The sequence below is a fragment of the Gastrolobium bilobum genome, unplaced genomic scaffold (assembly GCF_033153095.1).
Source record: "Gastrolobium bilobum isolate Gb01-03AN ecotype WA unplaced genomic scaffold, APGP_CSIRO_Gbil_v1 utg2393, whole genome shotgun sequence".
Lineage (NCBI taxonomy): Eukaryota > Viridiplantae > Streptophyta > Magnoliopsida > Fabales > Fabaceae > Gastrolobium > Gastrolobium bilobum.
The window spans coordinates 33,400-61,299 of NW_026895746.1; the positions used below are offsets into that span (position 1 = coordinate 33,400).

General features: G+C 37.9%; 1 non-coding gene across 1 annotated transcript; it reads left to right on the forward strand.

Moving 5' to 3' along the window:
* The first annotated feature begins 3,952 nt into the window (after window positions 1–3,952).
* On the forward strand, window positions 3,953–4,059 carry LOC133295606 (small nucleolar RNA R71). The gene has a single exon (XR_009749373.1). It is a non-coding gene; the product is annotated as a small nucleolar RNA R71 (small nucleolar RNA).
* The last annotated feature ends 23,841 nt before the right edge of the window (window positions 4,060–27,900 follow it).

A 27,900-nucleotide genomic window follows, 5' to 3' on the forward strand; every position in this document is an offset into this window, starting at 1 on the left:
GATGCACATTATACCATTATTTTGTATCATGGACTTAAGTTATGAACATGGTATTGCATGAGGTTATAATTGTCATGCATTCGTTGTTCATAGTTAGTTCTAAGTCATTTGATCATGGTTTGTATTTTGGGTACATGTATATACATGTCTCACATGTTATTTTGAGTTATTGGTGAGCATCAGACATATCCATTGCCACTTGATGTATTTGAGATATTGGTACTCTAGCTTATGTAAAAATTGCCAACTGAGGTATCATATATATGTAATCATATAGATAATGTAAATGATATATCTATGGAAAAATATATGCATGATGGAAGCGCCTTAGGCCTATTTTAGATGTTGGAGTGTTTGATTTTGTGGGATGATAGTTGATTAGGTATATGACTGAAAAATTGACAATTATTGAAAATATAAACAGAGTGTTGTCCAGATTTCATATACCATATGATAGAAGTGGATCCCTTGGCCTTCTTGGAAGTTATAGATATTTCTTTTAGCTTTCTAATGAGACCAAGATTATGTCAATTGGATTAGTATAACTTAAATTATGGAGGAAACACCAAAGTAGGTTGAAATCCCCTGTTTTGATGCATATCTCCCGACCCACGGCGCTTTTGGCGCCATGGTGGCACTATTAGTGCCGCCAAACAGTGGGAAATCGTATCCTTGGCGCTATAACACTGTTTCATGGTGCTATTAGCGCCAGGTTGGCGCTATCAGTGGGGGCCCTGTGAGTTTCAACATCTTTTTCTTAGAAAATTCATAACTTGAGCTACGGTGCTCCAAATTAAACGCGGTTTAAACCCACGCGAAGCTAACAAAGAAATATATAATATAGCAATAGATGACAACCATAGAGGTATTATATAATTCCTAAAGCAATAAAAAGCTGAAGACATTTAGTGTTGAATATGAATAAAATGAATATTTAGCTTTGTTGGTTTATGGGAACCACTTAGCAACTTTAAAACCATGTTGTATGATGTTAAGCTATAACAATTATATTTCGCGTTAAGAATTCAGTTATGACCACAGTTCGTAAAATGTTTTAATACAATTGTTTCAAAAGTGAGAACGTTATAAAAGTAAAAAAAATTTCGTATTTTTAAATGAACTGTTGTGATTGTAACTGCAGTTAGTATCATAATTGATGATAACATTACCGGTATGTAATGGGGTGTTACAGATGCCATGATTATTTAATGCATATATATCATGAAAGTGAACTTAAGGGTGGAGCAATTTCTAAGGACCTTTAGTTTATAGAGATAATTATCTCACCCTGCATAGGGATTTATATTTCAGGTACACCAAGAAGTGGAGATGAGATTTCCCATGGCAAGAGGTCAACTTAAGGATTTATGTCATGAATATTTTGGATTTGACCCTTTTTGGCATAAGAATATAATAGGACTATATTTTGAGATGTATATGGGACTCATGTTTTACAAGGTGTTGTAGAATTAGTCATGCATGTACCTATGCCAAAAAAGAGAGCCAATAGGCTTATTTTGTGATCTTGAACATAATAAGAAATGTACATTTTGATTTGTCAATTGTGGATGGCTTTATGTAAGAATCACATTATAAGGATTATATGGATGATACATTGTGAATGATTTTGATGGCTTGATGCCAATGGTTAGGAACTCATAAATTAATTGTGTATATTGATGTATATCTTTCATGGAAGATGGTCATATAATCTGTTAGGTACCTTTAAAAATATATAGATACCTTGGAGGGTAGTTAAACGAACCAAAAGGACCATCTCATTTCCTAGGGAGCCCACAAAAACGCACTCTGAGACAGTAGGCAACCCCTTAAACGCGCTAAAGGAATCCGAAAATGCTCACTCGAGTGTGCTAAAACGTGCTATGAGTATTCAAGACAATAAGCAACCCTTCGAGCGCGTTAAAGCTCTCTAGAAACGCATTATAACTCGCTAATTGGGTGAAAGAATACCTGTTATGTGTGTTACAACACGCTAGAGCGCTCTACAGCACGCTAAGCAAGAGGAATTTCACATATAGGAGCACGCTAAAACGTGTTGACCTTGCACTTTAATATTGAGTTTTGCCCCTTTTGGCCTATGTGGGCCACATTTTAGGGGGTTGTAGGATAATGTAGGACACTTCTAACTAATATGTGATCAATAATTAGGGAAGTATCATTGAACAAGAAATGAATTTTATAGAGAAAAAGAAAAAAAAGTTATTTATGAATTCCGCAATATTAAATAAATATAGCTACGCTTAATGCCATAATCAATGATAATACATCAGGTGCACATGTGGTGTTATAGTTTGCAGGATAGCATTCCAATTTCAATCAATAGATCCAAGACATACTTCCACAAAGGGATAAAAACACCTTTTTTCCAAACTTGATACTTCAATACCTAGGAAATAGTGTAGTTGTCCTAGAACTTTCATTTTGAATTTGGTTGCCAGGTACTTTTGTAGGATCTCCATCTCTTCTATGTCATCACCTATTAGAAACATATCATCCATGTATACAATGAGAGATATTACCTTCATTTTCTTGTGTTTTACAAACAAGGCGTGATCACAATTACTTTGCTTATATCCAATAACCTTCGTTTTTGCAGTAAATCAACTAAATCAATCTATGGGTGATTTTTTCAACATGTATAAGGAGTTCTTCAATTTACAAATCTTTCCTACATGCTTGGTTCCCGGGGGTAGTTCCATGTACACTTCTTCTAATTTGTCGTTTAGGAAGGCATTCTTTACATCAAACTGTTGTAGGGGCCAGTCCCTATTTGTTGCAATGGATATAAAAAGATGACCTCAATGTTTAGCTTTGCTACTAGTTCACAAGTCTCATATAATCCACCCTATAATTTTGTATCTTTTTCCACAAGTCTTGCTTTGTACCTATCAATGTTGTCACCAGCCTTAAGTTTTATTATATAGACCCATTTACATCTAATTATTTTTTTCCTTTGGGTATGAGACAAGTTCCTAAGTTATGTTCTTTTGTATGACTTTCATATCTTGATTCCTTGCCTTTTTCCACTTAGGGTCAACTAACACTTTCTGCACACTACTAGAAATATATACTTTGGACAATTGATCAACTATTTGAGCATAGAAATATGACAATATTTTAGGAGAGGTATAATTATAAATGTGCTATTTGACAATGTCATTGATATCAAGTTAATATGTTTTCTAGGAATATCTTTGTTAAAACAAAGTGGGTACCAGGAAAAAGGTTCTAAAGTGGAAGCATCATATGGAGTATTCTGGGAGGACTCTTTGATCTAGGGTGTTATTACAATCCCTCAAATGCTTCTTCAATGGCATAATTTGAGCATAGTGCCCGCATCAGTGTATTCTCTTCATACAATGTCGCCTCCTTGAAGAGAGACACTAGAAGGATCATAATGGTAGTAAGGCTCGGATTCACCAAAGGAATCATACAAGGTGACATATAACTTTCGAGTGAGAGGATCATAACAATGATAGCCATCTGAACATTAAAATAGCCAAAGAAGACACACCGCATGACATAAGGATCTAGTTAAGTCCATAGAATTTTAGGAATGTGAGGATAAACAATACATCCAAAGATGAGGGATTCTAGATTTGGCATATGGGATAAGGCACAAAACAAGCCCAACTTTTGCTAAGATGTGTGAAAATCAAGAACTTGAGAAGGAGTCCAGTTGATAAGATAAATAATCGATTCAACTACTTCACCCAATAGAAATGCATCATACCCTTCTAGCTTCATAATTTTAGCTCTTTTGTCTTGCACTAGAGCATTATCAAATTCTTGGGAAGCAAGAGATTCAAGTAACTCCAATGCTTCTTCAGGAGTTTTCATCTTCAAAGAACCTCTAGTTGCAGCATTGACCAAAGTTCTGGTGTTAGGCGTCATCCCTTGGAAGAAAATTTTTCCCTGCTCCTAAGCTTCAACACCATGCTGTGGGCATTTCTTGAGAAATCCTTTGAATCTCCCCCAAGTCTCATAAAGAGACTCTGTCTCTTTTTGTTTGAATATCGATATGTCTTCCTTAAGTAGCCCGTTTTGAAGATGAAAATAACCGAGCTAAGAATTTAACTTGTAGATCTTTCCAGTTGGTGATGATTCCTTGAGGTAGTGACTGTAGCCATCTTCTGGCATCATCCTTCAGAGAGTGTGTAAACAGTCAGAGCAAGATTGTATCTCTGATAACTCTGTTCATCTTGAGAGTATCGCATAAAAGCAAGAAATTCTCAAGATGTAGATAAGGATTTCTGTGTTCCCTCTAGAAAATTGTTCTTTCTGAACCAACTGCACCAAAGCTGGATTGAGCTCAAAGTTGTTAGCATCCACGTTTGGTCTAACAATGCTCCCAGTCTGAGAAACTACAGTTGGAGAGATATAGTCTCCCAATGTCCTCGAGGGATTGACTATTTGGTTATTTTCTGCCATTGTTTCCTTCTTTGGTTCCGTAGAACTTCAAGCCTCCTTTGCTCTTATCTCTTTTGTGCTTTTTCTAAGTTTCGTAGATGTCTTCCTTATTTTCGGGTCAAATTGCAAAGATCATCAACAATACCTCACATAAACCAGAAAAAATAGAGAGGTTAATAGATTGTAGAAAAATGTAGAAAACAAAAAATTATGCAGAAAATTTTTGCAGAAAATTAAGAAGATATGTAGAAAATAAATTGCAGAAAATTAAAAACGTCCAATCTAAAAGGCTTTTAGCTACTTCTAATGTTGAAGAGTCAAATCCCTAGCAACGACACCAAAAACTTGTTGCGACTTCAGCAAGTGCACCAGTCGTTAAGTAATAAAGTGTACCAGAGTACGAGATCGTTCCAACGAAGATTGATTTTCAAGCACTAGTTCACTATTTATAATTTAGTTGAAAACCATGATTAAGATCAAATGAATTGAAATTAAAAACAATCAATAACATGTAAATTCAAAATTAAAATAATTATAGAGATAAGTTGTTTAACTATCAAAAACGCGTGTAGTTAGGGTTCGATTTTCCCCATTCTCTTCTTTATATTATAAGTCAAACAAAATTATAAAACGTCCTTTATATCTTGTCAATCAATTCTTTCTAAACTAATTAAGGTTTAATCTCTTGTTACCCTAATTCTATGAAATCTTGAAAGAACCCTAGTTCCCCGTTTATTCCCAAGAAAATATGCATTACGATCAAGAATCTAAAGATTGCATAATTTTTCTATGTCTATTCCTAGATCACAAGGATTATGAAGAATTTATCAACTCAGGGTTCATGTACCAACATTTCTATTTTCATACAATTCCCCTAAATCAATCTATAAGGAGCAAACTCATAGAACGTATTAAGAAAGGATAAATTCATTCATAGATAAGAAGGAAGAATTTTCAAGACAAATTAACTCATAACAAAAGACCTTAACTACATAGAAACTTAGCCTAGCAAGGCAAATTCAAAAACACAAGAAAATAAAATAAATCCCCAAGACTTTATTGATGTGATGTTGTCTTGAATCTTCAATATTCCCAATTGCTCCACAATAGGATTCTCCACTCTCAGATGTCACAAAGCCCCCTTCTATATGAATGTGCAACCCTTTTATAATAAAGAAACCATATCTTTTAATTTCTTATAAGATCTTTCATGAAATCTTTCTAAAATCTCCAATCATATCTTTCATTAAATGATTCCATAAATTGGGTCTAGCTTGGTTCGTGTTGAGCGCTATAGCGCGCTGTAAGGCGCTTGAGCGTGCTCCCACATTCAAAACCTCAAAAATTCTTTGTCTTAACGCGCTGGAGAGCGCTCGAGCGTAATCCTCGACAAAAATTTTCTCCTCTTAGCACGCTCGAGCACGCTATTGAGCGCTTAAGCGCTCTCCTTGAGTGGATTTGGCCAAATTTGTTGTCCTAATGCGCTTGAGCGTGCTGTTGAGCCCTCGAGCGCGCTCCAATATCCTTTGTTTTGATTGTAACTTGCTTCAATCTGAATTCATTTAATCTCTACTTTAACTTTCAAGTTCCTTACTTCGTTTAGATATTTTTTACTGTCAAATTACCTTCAAAACAAGCAAGATTACAAAATGTTAGCTCAAAATCCAATCTTCAAGCTTTTTCACTATAAAACCTTAATTTCCATGCAATTGACTATGTATTTTATGTATAAAGTATCCCTATAACATGGTAAACCAGAGGTTTATCAGTAGAAGACAAGGTGGAAGAATTCATTCGAAATTTAAAAGGTGCTATTAAATTAGGGTGAAAAGCAAGAGCTCTATAGTTAGTTCTATAGTTATGAAAAATGATATTAAATTTACAAAGATGCAAGAGTTCTATAGTTATAAAAAGCAAGTAAATGCCTATCTAGTAAACTGACCATTTGAGCAGGAGACTAATTGAAGATGACGATATCCTATTCCATGCCAAGGCCTTGTTTATAAACTAGTTCGCACATATGTTGCCAAACATAATTTTAGATAGACATAATCGTGGATTTTGCTAGACAACATAGAAGTTATTATAAGAAATTTTGAGTATAGAATATAAATTTATATACATCTATATGGGTTATGAGGTTCAACCAGCATGACCCAATACCCTAGCACAATCCAATGATTGATCCGGTGACCCAGTACCCTAGCAGATTCGATAATCAATTCGGGTTGAATAACATTGATAAATAGTCATGAGGATCAAAATAATTCACTTGAATTAAAGTTTATATAAAGCTTGCTTGTAACATATGTTTTGATTATAAAATGCGAGTGTAAATTTAATATATATCTATCATAGACTCTAGATACTAGCAATGACTGAGTTGGAAGGGGCAGAGAATTAAAAATTCAAATAAATTAGGCAGGGAAATATAGTAGTAGGTTTATATATAATCAAATTTGAATAACTTTCCAAAAAAATTTCATACATAAGAAATAATAAGGACGAAGGGAATGAACTTATGTTACTTAAGTTTTTTTTTTTTTTAATCTGAATGTAGTTTAAAATAAATGCTTGATGGATTTGGGGGAGGATGATCCTCTCTCCTAACACTTTTCTGAATCCATCCTTGAATACTTGGTTGACATAAAACATGTATTAAAGGTAAGCTTAATTACGATAATTACTTGGAATGAATAACTCTAATAATATGAACTACCAAAAAGAAAAGTATCAACTTATAAATTCAAGAGTAAATACCCTTTTTTCATTCCTGACAATTTTCACAAAGTCCTTTTTGGTCTCCAACAATTAAAAAAGGCTCATTTTGATCTTTAATTTTACAAAAATAGTGCCACGTTTGTTCTTCTGTTAGTTGGCATCCAACGGCCCAACTAACGGAACACACGTGGAACGTTAGTTTGCTAGGTCGCTATTAAGTAGTCCAGTGTGGAAGTAATATGATGACGTTTTGAACATGCCTTATGTCTTCTTGGAGTTTTGAGCAGCTGACCCTAGCATCAAAGGCCCTATTTGGGTCCTGACAAATTTATCGAGGCCCTATTTGGTCCTTAACACTAAAAAATGGACATGAACACAGAAGTTGCAAGGCATATTGCAACTAACCACCATTGCAAACCTTTCAAACCACCATTGCAACAATCTAATGGCCATATTACAACAATCCAATGGCCCTATTTGGAATTGTAAATCATGATAAATCAATTGGTAAACCACCAACCACAAGTCTTTCAAATATTATTTGTTAGTATCAGTTAGGTGTTGGCGTTAATCGTGTACGGTGTATTGGATTTGACGGTTGCTGGGGTGTCTTTGATAATGGTGTGCTTTTTTACTTTCATTGCTTTCGTTCTAAGCTCTGTTGCATTCTTGCACAACTCCAAGTATGTCTCCTGGATTGTAAATCTTGAAAGGTCATGGTTTCAAATCATGCAGTTCTAATCAAACGTTGGCAAGTCAATGTTTTCCTTCTCATATTTCTCAATATTGTCCTCCTTGTTTATTATTGTGTCCTTACTGTGGAACCAATGCACTCTACGTAAAAAATATAAAGGTTCAATTATTTTGATTATAACAAACAAGCATGGAAAGAAAGCTTCAAGGTGCAACCATAAAAAAGAAGTCTAAACAAGATCAAGACTCAAGCTTCAAGAGAAGTACCTAAGTCCAAGAAATCTCCAAGTAATATAGTATACGACTTAGGATCATTCGAAAAGGTAATTGATTCCTTACGTGAACAAAGCTCAAAGTGCTTTTTGAAATACATGCATTAAATCATCATTTGACATTCAAATACATCCCTAGTGTAACACCCCGTGTATACCCGGAATATTAACATTAAATCGTATTAAGCGGTGCTTAATTAAAAATGCGGAATATTCTTTTTCTTTCCAATTATGACGTCATTATTAATTACAAACTTGATTACTTAATCAATTTCATAAAATATCGCCTGTATTTAAATTGCAATAAGACATCTACTGAAATACCTCAATATATAAATAAAGTGTGTATCTAAATTACGGCATTACATCTCGTAATCCGGACAATATCCTGATACATTATTACAACTCCAAAAGACTCAAGACACAAACAAGACATAACAATACTATGTGTCATGGACAATCCCCATGCTCACCAAATAAACATAGTAAACAACCAGTCTCAACATAAAACTCCATAAACATAACTGAAGCTATAAGCATATAAACAGCATGCAAATCCAGCATCCAATCATGGCAGCATAATATAACAGCAATCTAACTCAGCTCCGGCCTCCTGCCGCCTGAGGTCTCAACATTACCTGACCCTGAAATAAGCATTCCCCAAATGTGGGGTGAGATCTCTAAACACGAAATCTCAGTAAGACAAGGGGTCCTCAAGGATCTTCCACCCCAAGCTCACTTACATGTGCAATATAAGTTCAAAAAGCATTTATATCATTATCAGTTCCAAAACTATGTAGTGCAACAGATATCTATGGCATGTGTGTAATCACTATCTACTGGCCAGAGAAATGTAGGAATATGTATATTCCCTACATGTAGTACAAGGAACACCGCTTGCACCTCCCCCACAGTCTCACCCTATTGTATGTTCTACATACTCAGGCTTACCGTATAGGTGGAACACCTCCATGCATATCAACAAGGCACTATCATACAATAGCTCAACAGCATTTCCAAAACATCAAAAGCATGTAACACAGCATGCATATAACCATATCCCTATGGGACATGGTGGAACCACAACATGGCTAAACCGAGGACACAGAAGCTTACCTCTAAGCTAGTTATCCAATGCCACAAGCTCAAAGTCCAATCACAGCAGATCACAATCTGATATGGACCAAATATGAATCAATAAACATGTACCACATGCATACAAATTAAAGACAACGCCTTTTTATTACGTTTTATGTCTTAAAGCTTCTAACAAAGCCACAAGCCCTTAATCTCATGATTCTGGCTTAGACCATTAAATACAGAAGTTCAACTTCATCAATCTAGGGTCAACAAACCCCCAATAGCCTACTGTACACACAGCACAGATATTGTTCTGCGAAATCCCATAATATCCAGATATTCCTCGGGACCATATCCGGATATGCAATATCCGGATATGTCACTGTCCATATCCGGATATGCAATATCTGGATATACAGATTCACATATCCGGATATCCAATATCCAGATATCCTAAAACCCATATCCGGATATCCAATATCCGGATATCTGTTCGACAAATATCCGGATATTTCATGACAGAATGCAGTTTCTGCATTTTCGTGAAGATATCCCTTAAAGGTTCCCTTTTTACCGATTTTAAACACCTAATCATGCATTTCTAGGTGTGTTAAGCATTACCCAACAACAAGTTATCATCTTTTAACCTTAACATGCATCAAGCTTCCATTTTTAAGCATAAAACTCAAGATCAAAGGGTGGTACAACATACCAAGGCTCAAAACTCAGAATGGAGATGCTCTTGGAGCTCACCAACAGTCCCTCAACTACTGACCACACAGGGTGTGCGAAAATGGAAGACAAGCAAGGCTCTTGCTCACCAAAGGTGGCTCCTTGGACCTCCAAAAATGAAGCACAAGGTTCACTCCCTCCACCAACCCAAAGTCAGCCCCCAACACTCCCTCAAGCTGATCTCCTTACTCAGAAACAGCACCACAAACCCCTTCCCAAAGGTGACTCTCCCTCACACAAGTGTTTAAGAAGAAGAAACCACAAAGAACAAGGAAGAAATGCCTCCAAGACTCTTAAGGAAGAAGAACACAACAATGAAACAGTGCCAAGGTGCACTCAGCCGCTCAAGTCACGTAGGAGTAGTGGTTCTAGGGTTTTGTGCCCAATTATTAGAGTATATATAGGCACTTAAGCATTAAACACACAGTATTAACTTTAATTGCTACGCTTAGCATTTTAATACCAAACTTTGGATTCTGAAATTACACATTTTTCCAAGAATTATCATATTTTTATTATATTTTTCTGAGCACCTTTCCGGTACACGCTTTTCAAAGCCAGTACCGGTTTCTAGCACCAGTTCTCATTATTTGTACTTGAAACTCGTTTTACAAGTCCTACATATTATTCTAGTAATTATCATGTACTTACATTAATTTTCCGGGATACTTTTTTGGTACACATTTATATCGACTAGCAGAACCGGTATCTGCACTTTTCTTCCGAAAAGCGACTTTCAACATTCTAACCCACTTATTATAATTATTAAGCCTCATAAATAATTATTATGGTCAATTATGGAATCATTTTCTATTTTTTCATAATTAATTAATTAAACCCCTTAATTAACGGTGCGGGTTCTTACACCTAACATGAAAATATAGTTTTCAATGTTCATGAAATGTTTAAACTAATATGAATCAAGAGAAAAATCATTTTAGGGCGAAATTCAACCTTTCAACAGGTTGGTAATCGATTACCCACTTAATGGTAATCGATTACCTACTGTACAGAAGACAAAATAACGGATATAAAACGGCTAGTTTGGGAAAATGAGTGTGAAAAAGGTCATGGGGGCCCTCTATAAATAGAGACTATTGTTCCCATTAATGAGACATACTTCTTGATCATTATTACTCATTAATTCTCATCCTATTTGCATTATTCTTGTCTTCTTGATCATAAATTCTCTTTGAGCTTTATTCTTGTGAGAGTGTCATATACCATTGTTCTTCAACTTGTGTTATTTGTACTTTGAGAGTACGTAGCCATTGTTAAACACCTTCTTTTGATTTCTTGAGTAGTTAGGGGAGTGAACCCTATACACTTGAAAGGTCACCAAATTCCTATGAAAATTTGGAGTGAAAAATTGTAAGGCATCAAGAGCCCGAAGTCTTGAAAGGTTGTAGAGGTTTGTCAAGCACCCTCAAACTTGATAGTTAGTGAAAAGAATTGATCGAGCGGATTCAATCTGGACGTAGGTCACGGTGGTGGTGACCGAACCAAGATACATCTAGTTTGCAATTTCTCTAACCTTAATCTCTTTATTTAAGTATTAAAATTGCATTTTAGATTGTCTTTATATATTCGTTTGCTTACTTTATTGATCACTGCACTTGCTCTTACAGTTAATTTTTTCCTTATTAAATCACTTTATTGAAGAAATAGTCTTTAAAATATCAAAGGAGGTACTTTGCAAAAAGATTTTGTAAAACTCAATTCACCCTCCCTCTTGAGTATTGAAGCCAATTGTCCAACAAGTGGTATCAGAGCTTGAACTCTTGTGTAAAGAGCTTAACCACTTCAAGAGATAGGATGGCTTTTTTGAACCATGATATGCCCCTTGAGGGATCGTCTAGTACTAGACCTCCATTTTTCAATGGTGTCGATTATTCTTATTGGAAGAGTCGGATGAAAATATTTCTTCAATCTAATGATTTAAGAGTATGGAATGTGGTTGAAAAAGGGTACACACCACCTACTATAAAAAATGCTAAAGATGAAGTTGTTTCTAAAGATATAGATAATTACACCAAAGATGAAATTAAGAAAGGAAATTGGAATGCTAGAGCTCAAAATTTGATCACAAATGCCTTAGGTCGTGATGAATACTTTCGTGTTTCAAATTGAAAGAATGCTAAGGAAATGTGGGATATTCTTCAAATATCCCATGAAGGAACTAGTGATGTTAAATTTACAAAATTAAATGCACTCACTAGAGATTTTGAAATGTTTGAGATTCATGAAAAAGAAAGTATTCAAAGTATGCAAAAAATATTCACACACCTTGTCACTCATCTAAATGATTTAGATAAATCTTTTACTAACATTGAGTTAATTGCTAAGGTGATGAGAAGTGTTCACAATAGGGAATGGCAACCCAAGTTGACGGCTATAACGGAATCAAAAGATTTGAAGACCTTGGATCTTGCAACCTTGTTTGGCAAACTCCAAGAGTATAAAATAGAGTTAAGTAGAATAACCTTGAAGGAACAAGCCATTAAGAAAAGTAAGGGAATTGCCTTGAAAGCCTCAATACCAAGCAAAGAGAAGGATGAGGAAAAAGAAGATGGAGATTTCGAAAATGATCTTGATGAAGATGAGATTAGTCTCTTCGTGAAAAAGTATGGAAAATTCTTTAAGAAGAATTTCTCAAAAAGACCCGCATTTCCTCCTATAAGAAGATCTAAAGATGAAGGATCCTCACAACTCACCATCACTTGCTATGAATGTGGAAAGACCGGTCACTACAAATCAGATTGTCCAAATATTCAAAAAAAAGACAAATATGAAAAGAAACAAGGCAAAGATAGAAAGGACTTCAAGAAGGCTTATCTTGCTTAGGATGATGAATCTAGTTCTTCCGATGATGGTTCCAAGGAAGAAGCAAACCTATGCTTCATGCAAGATGGGAGACCACCGGAGAAATCAAGCAAAGTGTGACACCCCGTATATATCTGGTAATGTTATCATATCATCGTATTAATCCGCGCTTAATTAAAAATGCGGAATATCTTTTTCTTTTCATTTATGACGTCATTATCATTACCAACTTGCTTAATTAATCATTTAAATCAAACCATGTCTGTATGTAAATTGCAAAAGACAGCTAACTGAATACATCATTAATTAAAATAACAGATATAAGTCCCTAGTCACGTAACTACAACACGTAGACCGGACAACCTACTAAGTTATACAACTCAACTCAAAGAACTAACATAAAGTGGCATGGACAAACCCTATGCTCACCCAAATAAGGCATCAAGCCCAACATGAGTCTCAACCTCAACAGCATAATAACAAGGCGAAAAACATAAACAGCATCCAATCCAGACATGTCAGCATAGATATAACAGCAATATCATCAGCTAAGCTCTGGCCTCCTACCGCCAGAGGCATCAGCCCCCATATTACCTGAACCTAAAATAAGCGCCCCCAAACGTGGCGTGAGATCTCTAAACAAGAAATCTCAATAAGATAAGGGTCATCAAGGATCTTCCATCCCAAGCTCACTTACATGTGCAATATAAGTTCTAAAAGCAGTACTTCAATATCAGTTCCAAAATCAGTGCAATGCAACAGATATTCATGTCATGTGTGTTATAACAATTCTACTGATCAGAGAAATGCAGGAATACGTCTATTACCCACATAAATACCAGCCCATGTTGTACCAGCCCATGCTGTACCCGCCCACAGGAATACCCCATGGCTTCCTGTTTAGACAGAACACTACATGCATATCATATAACATTTGCACTTAACAATTCAATAGCATTTCAGCAAAATAATACATGAAAATACATCATGCATATGAACCATCCCCCCATGGGATATGGTGGAACAAACAATGGCTAAACCGAGGACACGAAAGCTTACCTTGCAAGCTAACAACCCAAGCCAAGAGTTCAACCAATGCTCAAAGTCTAAACACAGCAGAATCACAATCTGATTTGGACCAGCAAACATATCAATACACATAGCTCATAAGCATAAACATAAAGACAACGCTTCTCTTTTATGTTTTACGTCTTTAGGCTCCTTACAAAGCCTCAAGCCCTTAATCACTTGATTCTGACTTAGTTCAATTATTACATAAGTCCAAACTAGCCAATCATGGGTCCACAAACCCAAAATAGCAATCTGTATGAACAGTGCCCTCACTGTTCTTCGAAACCAGAATATCCGGATATCTGTCGGGCGAATATCCCGATATCAATATCCGGATATCTCTCTGCCAATAACCGGATATGCATATCCGGATATTTCGCGACAGAATGCAGTTCTGCATTTCGCGATATATCCTTCCAAAGGTTGGATTTTTAACCCATTCCAACGTCCAAGCATGCATGTTTAACCTATTTTAAGTTCATATAACAGTTGGTTACTTGTTTAACTCATTAAACATGCCAAGACACCTCTTTTAACCATTAAAACTCATGATCAAAGGTGATGAAGCTTACCCAAGCTTAAACTCAGAAAATGGACACTCTTGGAGCTCACCAAACTGACTCAAAGGTTCAGACTTGAAGGTGCACGAAAATGAGCATCAAGATGGCTCCTTTCTCCACAAAGGTTGCTTCTTGGAGTATCAAAACACCATGGCAATGGCTCCTTCAACCCTCACTGTGAAGTCAGCCCACAAACTCTCCCAAGGTAATGCTCACAACTCAGAAACAAGGTTCTCTCACCCACCCAATATGGCTCACACCAAGCAATGATGATCAAATGAAGGAATAATGGTCAAAGGTGGTGCCTTTGGTGAGAAATGGAGGAAGAAAGGATGTGGCAAAGGGCTGGTCACAAGGCTTCAACAATTCTCACGTAGAGAATATGAACATGCCTAGGGTTTTGGGCCCAAATGTTGCATTTATAGTCCACTCAAGCCTTAATCGCACTGTACTAGCATTAATAGGTACGCTTAGTATTTTGATCCCAAACTTTGGAGTCGGAGCCTACTCATTTTTCTAAAAGTTTTCATATTTTTATTTTATTTTTCGCAGCACCTTTCTGGTACGCGCTTTTTCAATAGCCAGTATCAGTTCTGGCACCAGTTCACATTATTTAGGCCTGAAACTCGTTTTCCTAGTCCTATATAATATTCTAGGAATTATCATGCACTGATTATAATCTTTCGGGAAACTTTTTCGGTACGCATTTATACCGAGTAGCAGAACCGATATCTGCACTTTTCGTCCGAAAAGCGACTTTCAGCATTATTAACCACTTTCTATATTTATTTAAGCCTCATAATATTTATTAGGGTCAATTATGGAATTATTTCCTAATTTCACACAATTAATTAATTAACTTTCTTAATTAACGGTGCGGGTTCTTACATTCACCCCACTTTTTTTAAGGATTTTGTCCTCAAAATCAGAATATACCTGTCTCTGAAGTCTAGATACTGCCGGAGAAACTCGTCTTTTCGCTCCCAGGTACATTCTTCAGGAGTTCTTCCTGTCCACTGCAGTTTGACCATCGGAATGATCTTGCTCCTCAGCTGCTTCTCGCCTCGATTGAGAATTCGGAGTGGTCCGACGGGAGTTCTCAAGTTCTCTCGAACCTCCACATCATCCGGTTGCACCACGTGCGAAGGATCCGCTACGTATTTCCGAAGCTGAGACACGTGAAACACGTCGTGGATGTTGGCTAGGTTCGGAGGCAAGGCAAGCCGGTAGGCAACAGGTCATACTTTACCAAGAATCTGGTATGGCCCAATAAACCGCGGGCTCAGCTTCCTCACTCCGAGTGCCCGTCCATTCCGGAATCTCAAGAGGTTGCAGTTTACCAGACAGCTTTTGGTGTTCTATCTTCGCTTTCTGGCAAACTAAGCACTTGGACACAAAAACAACTATGTCCTTCTTCATGCCCGGCCACCAATAGTTTCTCTTCAAGTCCTGATACATCTTGGTAGCACCAGGGTGGACAGTAAACTGGCCCTTATGAGCCTCTGTCATCACCTCAACAGTCAACGGACCTCGAGGAACCACAATCCTCTTCTGAAAGATCAACAAACCATCCCCATTCCAAGACACTTTGTCCTGGTTCTTCACATAATCAAGGCACTCTCTCTGCACTTGCTCCTCTTTGATCTTTTCCATGAGCTCGTTCTCCACTTGCACGGTTTCCATTTCGAGAAGTGCACCCCCAAACAAGGAAGTCACTGTCAGATCTCGAAACTGTTCAATGATGTCATAATCGCCCATGGTCAAACTGGATAGACTAACGGATTTCCGACTCAAAGCATCAGCTACCACATTGGCCTTGCTGGGATGGTACTTCAACTCGAAGTCGTAGTCCTTCAGATACTCCATCCATATTCTCTGTCTCATGTTCAGCTCCTTCTAATCAAACAAATACTTCAAGCTCTTGTGATCACTGAACACAGCAAACTTTATCCCAAACAGGTAATGCCTCTAAATCTTGAAAGCAAATACAATAGCAGCCATCTCCAAATCATGAGTCGGGTAGTCCTCCTCATGAGGCTTCAACTGCCTCGAAGCATAGGCGATCACTTTGCCCAACTGCATCAACACACATCCGAGTCCCTTTCCAGAAGCGTCGGTGTACAACTCAACTTCCTCAGCAGGATCAGGAAGAACCAACACAGGTACAGTAGTCAGTCTCTCCTTCAACTCCTGGAAATATTCCTCACACTCGTGAGTCCACACAAATAGAGTTTCCTTGCAGGTAAGGCGAGTCAATGGCTGAACCAGCATGGAAAATCCCTTGATGAACCTCTGGTAATACCCTGCCAAACCCAGAAAACTCTTCACTTCGGTTACCGTCTTGGGCCTCTCCCAATCTAGCACGACATCAATCTTGTTCGGGTCAACTGGAACTCTTTCTGCAGAAATCACATGGCCAAGAAACTTCACAGACTTGAGTCAAAACTCATATTTCGAAGGCTTAGCGTAAAGCCTTTTCTCCTTCAGCACTTGCAACACAATCTTTAAGTGCTCAGCATACTCCTTCTCCGTCTTAGAGTAAATCAAAATGTCGTCAATGAAGACAATCACAAACTGATCCAGGTATGACTGGAAAATCCTGTTCATGTAATCCATGAACACTGCAGGTGCATTTGTGAGTCCAAAAGGAATCACCAAATACTCATAGTGACCGTATCTCGAACGAAACGCGGTCTTCGGGACGTCTTCCGACTTCACCCGAATCTGATGGTATCCGGACCGGAGATCAATCTTCGAATACACACAAGCACCCTTCAGCTGATCTAACAGATCATCAATGTGCGGAAAGGGATACTTGTTCTTGATTTTCACCTTGTTCAGCTGCCTGTAGTCGGTGCACAATCGCATAGTTTCGTCTTTCTTCTTCACAAAAATGACCGGTGCTCCCCATGGAGACACACTCGGTCGAATGAAGCCTTTCCCAGAAAGGTCCTCAATGTGCTTCTTCAGCTCAACCAACTCTGGCGGCGACATCTGATATGAAGCCAATGAAACGAGCCCACACCAGGCAATAAGTCAATGGAGAACTCAATCTCTCTCTGCGGCGGAAACTCAGGGATGTCCTCAGGAAATACCTCGAGGAACCCCCTCACCACAAGAATGCCAGTGATATCCTCCTGTGTCCCACTCACCAAACCTCCCAACATCACATAGCCAAATGCCCCTGCTCTCAAGGCTCTCCTAGTCTGCAGGACTGAAATGAACGGCGAGGAACTGGTTGTGGACCCACACGGAGATATCACCACTCTCTTGGCACAACAATCAATCAAAGCACAGTTTCTGGACAGCCAATCCATGCCCAGAATAATCTCAATGTTGGCCATCGGCAATCCTATCAGATCCACCGAGAACTCACGGCCATCCCACTGAAACTCCACATCGCGATGAACAGTGAAGGAATAACACCTTTCTCCGGTGGCGGTGGTCACTCGCAACGGTGGAGAAAGAACAGACATGGGCAACTCAAGCCCCACAGCAATCGGGGTAGCAATGAAAGAATGCGTAGCCCCAGAGTCAAATAACACATCAACAGAAGATCCACCAATGGAAACAGTACCTCTAACCAGGTTCGGAGCTCTGTCCGACTGCTAACGATCTAAAGTATACACTCATCCCGTGGAAAGTGGCACCTCTGGTGCCGCTATAGGTGGAAGGGGAACCATCCGCAAGGGAACTGCCTGAACTGCTGCAGCTCTCGCTGTCGATGACAGACACTCTCTAGCATAGTGGCCCTCCTTGCCACACTGGAAACAGATAGTCTAACCAGTAGCACACGGCCCCAAATGAACCTTCCCACAACCCGAGCATCTGGGAGTAGGAGGTCTCGCTGAACTCCCTTGAGTGAAACTCCTCTTGAACTGACTAGGCGCCTGCCTAGCTGCCAACTGCTTCCCTTTGCCTTTGCCAGTAAAATTCTTGTCCTTCCAGGAAGTGGAACTACCAGCTACCTTCGTCTCAGCCACCTTGGCCCTCTTGGCCTTACTCGAGTTACAGAAATCCTCGATATCCTGACACTGCTGCACCAGTGTCCCGAAGTCTTTAGAAGCAGACCCCGCAAGGTAACCAGCAATGTCCTCACTAAGTTCCCTGCAGAACTTAGCAGCCAAGAATACATGAGTAGGTCCCTCCATCCGGAAGTGCGCAAACTTCACTAGCTCATTGAACTTGGCCAGGTACTCGTCAACAGATAGCGAGCCCTGAACCAACTTGTCGAACTCTCCCTGTTTGCTCTCCTGTGCATCATAGGGAAAGTATCTGCCCAAAAAGTAGTCCTCAAAGAATGGCCATGTCATAACATGACCCTGCATCTCGAACGCATGAGAGGTGTTCATCCACCACTCATGGGCATCACCCTCTAACATATAGGTAGCGAACATCAGCTTCTGCGGGTCGATACACTGCATGACCCGGAAGATCTTGTCTAGCGCCTGTAGCCATCTCGCCACAGCAATAGGATCATAAGACCCATCAAAGGAAGGTGGCTTATGCTTACGGAAAGCATTCAGCCGGCGATCAATCACATCTTTATCCTCCGCAGGCATCGGGAAGGCCTTCATCGCCCCAGTCAGGTGGCTGCCATCTCCCATATGGCTTTGACTGTCGTCCTATAGACTGGGTGGAGGTTGAGGCGGTGGCGGCGGTGGAGGTGGTGGCGGTGGGAACTGACCAACAATAGGACCAGCTCTCATCTCCTCCAACATGACCATCATCATAGTCATGTTTGCCAAACGATTCACCTCAAGAGCATCCTCTGTGGCCTTCTGGTTCACTTCTCTAATAGCGTCCATCATTGCCACGTTGGCCAATCTAGTGGCCTGCATCTCAGCCAATGCAGTCAGGATTGGGTCGGGTTGACCCTCAACAGTCTCTCGTGTTCTCCTGGATCCTACCATGACTCTGCACAAGTTACACAAATTATGAGTTGATCAGGCCCATACAATGTGATCACATATGCATCATCATAATAAAACCCAATGGAGCAAACACATAAGACAGACACAACCAGACATCCTAATCATTGCAATACATACAGGCTTTTCCCTCGAACCATTGCTCTGATACCATAAAATGTGACACCCCGTATATATCCGGTAATGTTATCATATTATCGTATTAAGCTGCGCTTAATTAAAAATGCGGAATATCTTTTTCTTTTCATTTATGACGTCATTATCATTACCAACTTGCTTAATTAATCATTTAAATCAAACCATGCCTGTATGTAAATTGCAAAAGACAGCTATCTAAATACCTCATTAATTAAAATAACAGATATAAGTCCCTAGTCACAGAACTACAACACGTAGACTGGACAACCTACTAAGTTATACAACTCAACTCAAAGAACTAACATAAAGTGGCATGGACAAACCCCATGCTCACCCAAATAAGGCATCAAGCCCAACATGAGTCTCAACCTCGACACCATAATAATAAGGCGGAAAACATAAACAGCATCAAATCCAGGCATGCCAGCATAGATATAACAGCAATATCATCAGCTAAGCTCTGGCCTCCTGCCGCCAGAGGCATCAGCCCCCATATTACCTGAACCTGAAATAAGCGGCCCCAAACGTGGGGTGAGATCTCTAAACAAGAAATCTCAGTAAGACAAGGGGTCCTCAAGGATCTTCCACCCCAAGCTCACTTACATGTGTAATATAAGTTATAAAAGCAGTACTTCAATATCAGTTCCAAAATCAATGCAATGCAATAGATACTCATGTCATGTGTGTTATAACAATTCTACTGATCAGAGAAATGCAGGAATACGTCTATTACCCACATAAATACCAGCCCATGTTGTACCCGCCCACAGGAATACCCCATGGCTTCCTGTTTAGATGAAACACCACATACATATCATATAACATTTTCACTTAACAGTTCAATAGCATTTCAGCAAAACAATACAAGAAAACACATCATGCATATAAACCATCCCCCATGGGACATGGTGGAACAAACAATGGCTAAACCGAGGACACGAAAGCTAACCTTGCAAGCTAACAACCCAAGCCAAGAGTGCAACCAATGCTCAAAGTCCAAACACAGCAGAATCACAATCTGATTTGGACCAGCAAACATATCAATACACATAGCTCATAAGCATAAACATAAAGACAACGCTTTTCTTTTAGGTTTTACGTCTTTAGGCTCCTCACAAAGCCTCAAGCCCTTAATCACTTGATTCTGACTTAGTTCAATTATTACATAAGTCCAAACTAGCCAATCATGGGTCCATAAACCCAAAATAGCAATATGTATGAACAGTGCCCTCACTGTTCTTTGAAACCCAGAATATCCAGATATTTGTCGGGGGAATATCCGGATATCTCTCTGCCTATATCCGGATATCAATATCCGCATATGCATATCCAGATATTTCGCGACAGAATGCAGTTCTGCATTTCGCGAGATATCCTTCCAAAGGTTGGGTTTTTAACCCATTCCAACGTCCAAGCATGCATGTTTAACCTATTTTAAGTTCATATGACAGTTGGTTACTTGTTTAACTCATTAAACATGCCAAGAAACCTCTTTTAATCATTAAAACTCATGATCAAAGGTGATGAAGCTTACCCAAGCTTAAACTCAGAAAATGGACACTCTTAGAGCTCAGCAAACTGACTAAAAGGTTCAGACTTGAAGGTGCACGAAAATGAGCTTCAAGATGGCTCTTTTCTCCACAAAGGTTGCTTCTTGGAGTATCAAAACACCATGAAAATGGCTCCTTCAACCCTCACTGTGAAGTCAGCCCACAAACTCTCCCAAGGTAATGCTCACAACTCAGAAACAAGGTTCTCTCACCCACCCAAGATGGCTCACACCAAGCAATGATGATCAAATGAAGGAATAATGGTCAAAGGTGGTGCCTTTGGTGAGAAATGGAGGAAGAAAGGATGTGGCAAAGGGCTGGTCACAAGGCTTCAGCAATTCTCACGTAGAGAATCTGAGCATGCCTAGGGTTTTGGGCGCAAATGTTGCATTTATAGTCCAGTTAAGCCTTAATCACACTGCACTAGCATTAATAGCTACGCTTAGTATTTTGATCCCAAACTTTGGAATCAGAGCCTACTCATTTTTCTAAGATTTTTCATATTTTTATTTTATTTTTCGCAGCACCTTTCTGGTACGCGCTTTTTCAATAGCCAGTATCAGTTCTGGCACCAGTTCACATTATTTCCGGGATACTTTTTCGGTACGCATTTATACCGAGTAACAGAATCGGTATCTGCACTTTTCGTCCGAAAAGCGACTTTCAACATTATTAACCACTTTCTATATTTATTTAAGCCTCATAATAATTATTAGGGTCAATTAAAGAATTATTTCCTAATTTCACACAATTAATTAATTAACTTCCTTAATTAACGGTCGGGTTCTTACACAAAGGAACTCAACATATATGTCTAATGGCAAATGAGGACAAAAATGAATCTGAAACTGAGGTAAACTCATCTTGCTCCACTATTTCCCCTTTATATGATGAGTTGTCTAACATGTTTGAAGAAATGCATAATGAAACACTAGAACATGTTAAAACTCTTAGAGCATCAAGAAAAACTATTAGTTTTTTGGAAAAACAAATTGCATCTTTAGAAAAGGAAGTGAAAGTTTTGAAAGATGAAAATGAAACTCTCAAATTACTTGATGCTAGCACTAGTTGTATCAAATGCCTATCTTCAAATGATTATGCATGTTCATCATCTTGTACATTATGTAAAGATCTAAACAATGAAATTGATGATTTAAATGAAATTCTAAGCAAATTCACACGTGGAAGAGATAACTTAAATGTGTTGCTTGGTAAACAAAGATGCATGTTAAACAAATCCGACTTAGGTTTTGACACAATCACACAAGAAAAACCATATAAAAACTTTTTCATCTCTCCATCCTACATGACAAGTAGCCCATTCATTAAATGTTTTCATTGTGGTGGAAAGGGTCATAGTGCTTCCACATGTAAAGTTAGAAAGAATGGTATTATTGGGAAAAAGTTAGTGTGGGTTCCTAAGGGAACTAAGCCCAAGACTAACACACAAGGACCCAACATGGTGTGGGTACCAAAGATTAAATCTTTTGACTTTGTGATGTAGGTTTGTTTGAAGGCTAAACGCTCTAAGTCGTACTTGGATAGTGGTTGCTCAAGTCACATGACGGGAGATTTAACTAAATTCCATTCATTCACAAAGAAAGAGCATGGACATGTTTCCTATGGAGACAACAACAAAGGAAAGATACTCGGTATTGGAAAAGTTGGTAATTTCTCCTCCGTCTCTATAGAAAATGTTTTACTTGTTGAGGGCCTTAGACATAACTTGCTTAGCATTAGTCAATTATGTGATAAAAATTATAGAGTTATTTTTGACTCAACCTCTTGTAAAATCGAAAGTCTAATTGATGGGCAAGTTAAGTTTCTTAGTCATAGAGTGGATAACATTTATATGATAGACTTAGATGGTATGCCTTCAAATGACGATAAATGTTTGATTAGTAAGGAAGATGACTCTTGGTTATGGCATAGAAGAATAGCACACATTGGCATGGATCAATTAGGGAAATTGATTTCCTTAGACCTAGTAATTGGGTTACCAAAGCTCAAATTTGAAAAAGATAAAGTTTGTGATGCTTGTCAAATAGGAAAACAAGTAAAGACTTCTTTTAAATCAAAAAATATTGTTTCTACCACAAAGCCTTTACAACTTTTGCATATGGGTCTTTTTGGACCAGCTAGTACCATGAGCTTTGGTGGCAATTACTATGCATTAGTCATTGTGGATGATTATTCTCGCTATACTTGGACTTTATTTCTTACATATAAAAGCGATGCTTTTAAATCAATCAAGAGACTAGCCAAGTTTATTCAAAATGAACAATCTTCAAATATTATTTCAATTAGAACCGATCATGGTGGAGAATTTAAAAATCAAGATTTTGAAACCTTTTGTGAAGAAAATGGCATTGAACATAATTTTTTCGCTCCTAGGACTCCACAACAAAATGGAGTTGTAGAAAGGAAAAATCGTGTATTGAAAGAACTTGCTAGAACCATGTTAAATGAAAATGATCTTCCAAAATATTTTTGGGCGTAAGCCGTTGGCACCGCGTGTTATGTTATGAACCGTGCCTTAATTAGACCTATTTTGAATAAAACTCCATATGAACTTTTTTTTTTTTTTTGTAAATAAAGAGGGGCTAAGCCCCAAACTCCATATGAACTTTACAAAGGAAGAAAACCCAATATTTCATATTGTCATGTCTTTGGTTGCAAATGTTTTGTTTTAAACAATGGAAAAGAAAACTTTGGCAAATTTGAATCTAAAGCCGATGAAGGCATATTTCTAGGCTATTCACTCACGAGTAGAGCTTATAGAGTTTATAATAAAAGAACAATGGTCATTGAAGAGTCTATTCATGTTGTATTTAATGAGACTAATAATGCTTTGCCTAAAAAGGAACTTTGTGATGATGATCTTATAGAAAGCATGTAAAACATAAACTTGGATGGAAAAGAGAACAATGAAAGACAAAAAGAAGATGAAGCAAACAATAAAGAAACACCAAGTCAACAAATCAATGACGGGAACAAGCTACCACAAGATTGGAGAGTAGCTAGAGGACACCCCATTGATGTGGTAATTGGTGATATATCCAAAGGGGTAACTACTAGAAACTCAATTAGAAATATTTGTAATCACTTAGCATTTGTTTCTCAAATTGAGTCTAAGACCATAAATGAAGCAATTATTGATGAACATTGGTTCTTGACAATGCAAAAAGAACTAAATCAATTTGAAAGAAATCAAGTTTTGGAACTTGTGCCAAAACCAAATGATTATCCAATAATTTGAACCAAATGGGTCTTTAGGAATAAACTTGATGAAAATGGCATAATTACTAGAAATAAAGCTAGACTTCTTGCTAAAGGTTACAATCAAGAGAAAGGTATTGATTATGATGAAACTTATGCTCCCGTTGCTAGATTAGAAGTTATTAGATTATTACTTGCATTTGCATGTATAATGGATTTTAAACTCTTTCAAATGGATGTTAAAAGTGCATTTTAAATGGATACATTCAAGAAGAAGTGTATGTTGATCAACCTCCCGGTTTTGAAGATCATGATTTACCTAACCATGTTTTTAAACTCAAAAAGGCTTTATATGGTTTAAAACAAGCTCCAAGAGCTTGGTATGAAAGATTAAGCAAATTTCTTTTGGAAAAAGGTTTTTCAAGAGGAAAAGTGGACACAACTCTCTTTATAAATAAGAAATATGATCATCTATTATTTGCACAAATCTATGTTGATGACATTATATTTGGTGCCACTAATGTTCACCTTTGTGAAGAATTTGTCAACCTTATGCAAAGTGAATTTGAGATATCTATGATGGGAGAGCTCAACTTCTTTCTTGGTCTCCAAATAAAGCAACAAAAAGATGAAATATTTATCAATCAAGCTAAATATTGCAAGGAGTTACTCAAAAAAATTGGAATGGATAACTCCAAGGCCATTGACACTCCCATGGGCTATGAAGCGCCGACACTTCAAAAATCCTGACGTGTCGTGTCCGACACTCTCCGACACTCCGACACTCCCCCGACACTCCAACACGTGTTATAGAAATTCAAAAAAAGGTTTAAGGGTTGCGTTGTGTTGAGTTTTTAGTCTCAACTATTAGATTCATTGGATTATGATTACCATTTTATTGAGTTTAACATAAATATTTGGGATATCTTATGTTTCTTTGCAAAATTGATGAATATTATAAGTTTAGTTTTATTTTTTTGTTAAATTATTAAATATTAAATATAATATACACTACATAAATTAAAATTATTACTTAATATCAAAACGTGTCCTAACATGTTAAAATATAACAATTTTTGGAATTAACGTGTCGGAGTGTCGTGTCGGAGTGTCACGTGTCACGTGTCGGTATCGGTGCTACATAGCCCATGGTACATCTTGTTCCTTAGACAAGGATGAAGGAGGTAAATCCATAGAAATCACTACATATCGAGGTATGATTGGCTCACTCCTTTACTTGACCGCAAGTAGGCCCGATATTATGTTTAGTGTATGCATGTGTGCTAGATTCTAAGCTAATCCTAAGGAATCACACTTAAGTGCCGTAAAAAAAATTATGAGATATCTTGTAGGCACTTCACAAATAGGATTATAGTATCCTAAGGGTGCTTCATGTGAGTTAAAAGGCTATTCCGATTTCGATTTTGCGAGATGCAAATTGGATAAGAAGAGCACTAGTGGCACTTGCCACTTTCTTGGTTGCTCTTTAGTATCTTGGCATAGCAAGAAACAAAATAGCGTGGCTTTGTCCACGGCAGAAGCCGAATATGTGGCGGCCGAAAATTGTTATGCTCAAATCATTTGGATGAAACAATAACTCAAGGACTTTGGGGTTGAACTTGATCACATCCTCATAAGGTGTGAAAACACTAGTACCATAAACCTCACAAAGAATCCCATCATGCACTCTAGAACTAAACATATTGACATTAGGCTGAAAGAAAATGGCCTTGAAGGCCGTAGGCATGTGAGAATGAAAACAAAATTTTCAAAGCGGAATTACACATACCATATCAAGAAACATGCTTTAGGACATGGATGTTACCTTGTTTGTTTTCCAAAACTTGAAGATGATCAAGGTGAGGCTTGAAGATACAAGCCCTCTAATGTTGATCCACACCACCCTTTGTCAAGACGGAAGAACTCTTCTTCAAGGCCACCAACGAACACCAAGGGAGGCAAGCTAGGCGTCCCTAATGGAGAGGTAGGAGGCAAGGTTTCAAGGTGTTTAGTTGAGTGAATTTTCAGCAAGAAAAACACAAAAGTGGCGCATGGAATTCACTTAGAAAGTGCTAGGTAGTTTTCAAAACTCTCTTAAGAAAAACCTCACAAAAGGATGACCAAAGGAGATGAGAGAATGAGTGAATAAAAATCTGATTTCTTCGCTAAAAAATCAGCCCTATGTAGCGCACACTAGGAGAGGAATGAGTGGAGTTGTTGCAAATCAAATCTTGCCAACAACCTCCTATCATATCCTCATGATATCAAGTGCATATCTCAACAAAAATCTGACTTAACAACCATCATATGGCCAGCCATATGGTGCACCCCATTCAGCCTCAAAACAGTCCAGATACGTTGAGCAATTGCATTCAACTTGAACCAACTCACTCACTTATTCTCTCAACAAACCAAATCTGATTGGAGCTCATTTGGTTGATCCTATGACCATCACAAGACCCCAAAATCAGCGCCCCAAATCAGCCTTGGATGATGCTCAAAGATCTCCTCTTGATACTTGGGATTTGTTCCAACAAGATCTTACTTTATCCTTCTGTTATGAAACAACTTTTCATAGCCAATTCAAATTCAAATTCAAACATTTAAATTCAAACATTTAAATTCAAAATTCAAATTCTAAATTTAAATTCTAAATTCAAAATTCAAAATTCAAATTCAAATTTCAAATTTCAAATTCAAAATTCCAATTTCAAAATTCAAATTCAAATTTCAAATTTCAAAATTCAAATTTCAAATTCAAAATTCAAAATTTAAATATTTGATAATTAATTTAACTAATTAAATTAATTAGTAATGTCTTGGACCATCCAAGCCCATTACATGATCCATGCGCCCTTTTCCCTTTTGGTGGGCTTCCAAACTTCTTCTTGGGCTAACAACCATTATTAGGCCCAATACCTTTAATGATATATTATCATGACAATAGGGTGTTAGTGTGTGACCCATTAGGCCCAACATAGCCACTGATACAAATGGGCTTGGGCCCAACAAGCCCACAACCCATCTAATGACAACACAGAGCACTAGCAATGCTTTGTTGCCCCAGAGCTAGTTAGGTTAATGACATAATCATCCTATTACACATATTTAGTTGCCGTATATATTTCCTTTCGTCTCGGTTACCTTCCTCATTAAACCTAGGGTAAGAAAACGTATCAACCCTTGCGGTTTAGGGTAAGCTTTATTCGAAATAGGGAATCTTCAATTTACTGACTCTAACGGCAGATCATCTCATGACCTCTTTTACTATGCATAGATTCCTGAGTCCTTGTAAATGTCATTCTGATTTCTCCGGTTTACAGATAATCTAATCTCTCACAGAGATTTGACGAATTCCTTCAGCTTATCACCCTAGCCTTGTGCTCTTTCAGGACAAGCCCAACAGTGTACCTACGAGTCTCCATGTTTCAGGCAGACGAGGTATACAGTCAAAGCGTGCCTTCTAGAATACAGTTTAGGTAATAACTTCTGGTCTAAGGAAAGACATACCCAAATATAAAAAGACTACTCTAATGATACTCTCTGTGAGATTTCCTCATAGAGTCTCTTTGTGGGTCTGTTCAGTGCGAGCTATACCCTTATAGGTCCACCCACGACTTTAGCTAAGACATCTCCATATCTGTAGCAGATGAGGTCTTTACCTTGTATCCAAATACAA